The 3,904-nt window shown below is 40.0% G+C and overlaps 1 long non-coding RNA gene across 1 annotated transcript; it reads right to left on the bottom strand.

The window, feature by feature from the left end:
- Window positions 1-589: 589 nt before the first annotated feature.
- Window positions 590-1,379, bottom strand: LOC118500431. Its single transcript, XR_004902989.1, has 2 exons — window positions 1,090-1,379; window positions 590-814 (listed from the first exon to the last, which is right to left on the bottom strand). It is a non-coding gene; the product is annotated as an uncharacterized LOC118500431 (long non-coding RNA).
- Window positions 1,380-3,904: the final 2,525 nt, after the last annotated feature.

The following is a 3,904-nucleotide window of genomic DNA, read 5'->3' as shown; positions in this document are numbered from 1 at the left end:
GGAATTTCCATTTTAGTAAGAGGAAGAGAGAACTAGAGGAAAATCAGGTCTGGAAGGGAAAGAGGGAAAATCAAAAGATGGTAATTCCTACTTTTTAGATCAGCAAATAAAAAATATTAGGAGCAGTGAGACTGTGAAGAATTGGAATTCTCATAAGAATGCAAATTGACTCAAATGTCTCAGGAGGGCAATCTGACAATAAATATATAATCTCTGATCCACCAATTCCTTTTCTATAATTTTTTTTCTACAGAAATGTTGGAACGAAAATATCCAAAATTCTAAGCATAAGGACAGTTATTTCAGCATTATTTATAACAGAGAAAAACTGGTATCTTAAATATCCATCAATAAAGTACTGGTTAAAAAATTAATTTCAGTACATCAATACATCATACAATGGAATATGATGCAGCCACTAACAAGACTGAAATGGCTCTAAATAATAAAGAAAAGATTTAAATGGGTCTAAAATTTTTGAGATGTAAAGATATGTAACATAACTGAAAGGAAGGCACAGAGCTCATTTTTGTAAAACAAACAGATAAATACACACATAGATACAAAATAAACACAGGCATACCTCATCTTATTGCACTGCTTTATTGCACTTACCAGGTGTTGCGTTTTTTACAAGCTCAAGGCAACACCCTCCACCAACAAAAAGATTATGACTCATTTTATTGTTACACTCACTTTATTATGGTGGTCTGGATGCAGAACTGCAGTATCTCCTTTTGGGGTGATGAAAATGCTTTGGAACTTGACAGAGAAGGTAATTATACAATCCTTTGATGTATTAAATGCCACTGAACTGTACAAATCAAAATGGTTGATTTTATGCTATGTGAATTTTATCTCAAAAGAAAAAAAAGAAATACAAGTGGGGGAGGGGAAACAGATTTTTATTAGGCAGCAACATTTTTCTTTCTTCAACAGTGATTGAGAAACTCTGTGGTTTGAATCTCAAGCCCCTCCTTAGTAACACTTTTAGAGCCCACAGCTTTTAACCACCCAGGAAACAAAAATTCTCCAAAGAGTAGTTGTCCCCACCCACTAACACCAGGTCGCCGTAGATCTCCAGCTCACCTCTTTGTACGGGGCCCTCTGTGCAGGGTCCAGTTGCCCCCACTCCTCCTTGGTTAGGTCCATGGCCACATCCTTGAACATACAGGTTCCCAAAACACCAATGAACAGCAATCCCTCTTCAGTAAGCAAGCATCTACCCCAGTGTTGGTGGTGCAAAGGGTAAACTTGGCAACACTGAGAAAGGTAGACAGAATAAAAGACACTTCAGATTTCTGCCCAAGCCATAAGAATCATTAAAAGGAACAATAAAAAAATTTTTAAATACATATATCTTAAGAGTGGTTCACTAATATTAATAATATGAAGATCTCTTAAAAATCAAATTAAAGAAGATAAAACGCTCTGGTTAAAAATGATCTGAATGAGTAATTCGTAGAATAAAAACAAATGGACATGAAAGGAAGGATGGGCTGCCTCACAAATTAGCAAAGAAATGGTCATTCAGGTACCAATGAAACATTATTTCCCCCTACTCGTTGAGCAAAGATTACGACTTATAATATCCACGACTAGTAAGAGTGTAAGGAAACAGGTGCCCTCAGACACTGTCAGAAGTATGAGGTGGCACAGTCTTTCTGGGAGAACAGTTTGGCAGTGTTTACCAAACATAGCCTTCGACCTAGCAATTCTAGTTCTAGAAATTCATCCTCATTAAGATAACTAATAACTTCCTTGCTGGTAAATTCAGTGGACAGTTTTCCATCCTCTTTATGCTCGACTCCCCGGCATTATTTGGCCCTGCCGCCCACCTGGTCTTCCTCGAAACTCTCCTCTTAGAGTCTGGATCCATAGTGACCCGGTCTTCTCCTGCCTCTCTGATCACTCTTTGTCAATCTCCTTCTCTACTCAGCTTATCAATGTTGGGGTTCCCTGGCTCTCTTCACATTCTCCTGATGTGATTTCATCCATTCTCATAGCTTCAAATGCCATCTGAAGGCTGACAACTCTAAAATGTACACCAACAGCCAAGCCCTCTCGTTAGACCCACAGTACCAAACCCAAGAATCTACTTGAACATCTGGCGTGAAGCACAGTGCCTCATCTGTGGCGGGTAATCAATAGATACCTACCAGGTGAAATAAATATCCACTTGGATATCTCAAAGGCATCTAAATCATCTTACTCAATTCTGACTTTATCTCCTTTCCAAACCTGCTTCTTTCCCACTGTTCCCTGCCTCAGGAAACCATACCTCAACCACTCGGATGTTCAAGTTGGAAAAATAAGTCATGTTTGACTTCTCTTGCATCCCTGACTCTCATCCCTCACTAAATCATGGACGACTTTGAGGGGTTCAAGACTTCAGTGGAGGAACTGACTGTACATGTGGAAATAGTAGGAGAACCAGAATCAGAAGTAGAGCCTGAAGATGTGACTGAATTGCTGAAATCTCGTTATAAAACTTTAACAGATAAAGAGTTGTTTCTTATGGATGATTAAAGAAAGTGGCTTCTTGAGATGGAACTGACTCCAGGTGAAGATCCTGTGAAGATTGTTGAAATGGTAATAGAGAAGTTAGAATATTACATAAACTCAGTTGATACAGCAGCAGCAGGATTCAAGAGGACTCCGATTTTGAAAGAAGCTCTACTGTGGGTAAAATGTTATAAAATAGCATCACATGCTACAGAGAAATCATTCATGAAAGGAAGTCAGTCACCAATAAGGAAAACTTCATTGTGATCTCATTTTAAGAAACTGCAACAGCCGCCCCAACCTTCAGGAACCACCCACCACCCTGATCAGTCAGCAGCCATCAACCCTGAGGCAAGACCCTCCACCAGCAAGAAGATTACAACTTGCTGAGGGCTCAGATGATGGTAACCATTTTTAATTGAGGTATGTGCATTGTTTTTTAGACATAATGCTATTGTACACTTAATAAACTACAGTATAGTATAAACATAATTTTCATATGCACTGGGAAACCAGCTAATTCATGTGATACCCTTTATTGTGATATTCACTTTATTGACGTGGTCTGGATCCAAATCTACAGTATCTCCAAGGTAAGCCAATATCTATCACCCGAAGAGATCCCACACATACTTTCTCAACTGCTGATGGGAAAGCAAACAAAAATAAGTCAGTAAGTATACAGAAATTTGGAACAAGTCAGATCTTATGGACACTTACAGAAGTTGGCACCTACCGTTAGAGACTATACGAGGCCTGTCCAGAAAGTATCCAGCCACATGCTATGAAAAAGAGAGACACTTACTGAAGAAGATGCAAGAAACACTGTCCATAGGACAATGACACCTCAGTCCCCTTCAAAGTAGGCACCTTGGGACCTCATACAGCTCTCCATGTGTCTCTTCCACTGTTCAAAACACTCTGCAAATCCTTTGTTGGAATTGCCAACAGCTACCCTGTCGTATTTTCCTGAATCTCATCAACAGCCTGGAATCTCTTCCCTTTCAAAGGTGATTTTAGTTTTGGGAAAAGCCAGAAGTCACAGGGGGCCAAATCTGGGCTGTAGTGGGGCTGAGTCACCTGGGTGATTTGATGTTTCACCAAGAAACTCTGCACAAGATGTGATGTATGAGCGGGCTCACTGTTGTGATAAACCTGCCAATCACTAGTTGCCCATAGCCATTTTCATGCATCTCTCCTCTGAGAAATGTTCAAGATTAATGCAAAATTGGATGCAGATTTGTTGCTCCGCTGCCTCAGTCATTTTGAATGTGACGGCCACACAGTACACATACTCACTCAACGAGGTCCATATCCCCACTGACTAGTACAGTGAAGTCACCATTGTTCATGCATGTGCATTGCAGTCCACTCTCTTTGGCTGCCAGGTTACATCGAT

Source organism: Phyllostomus discolor, chromosome 5 (assembly GCF_004126475.2).
Source record: "Phyllostomus discolor isolate MPI-MPIP mPhyDis1 chromosome 5, mPhyDis1.pri.v3, whole genome shotgun sequence".
NCBI lineage: Eukaryota > Metazoa > Chordata > Mammalia > Chiroptera > Phyllostomidae > Phyllostomus > Phyllostomus discolor.
The sequence above is the reverse complement of the archived record's forward strand: the minus strand, read 5'-3'. Positions and strand labels throughout refer to the sequence as shown.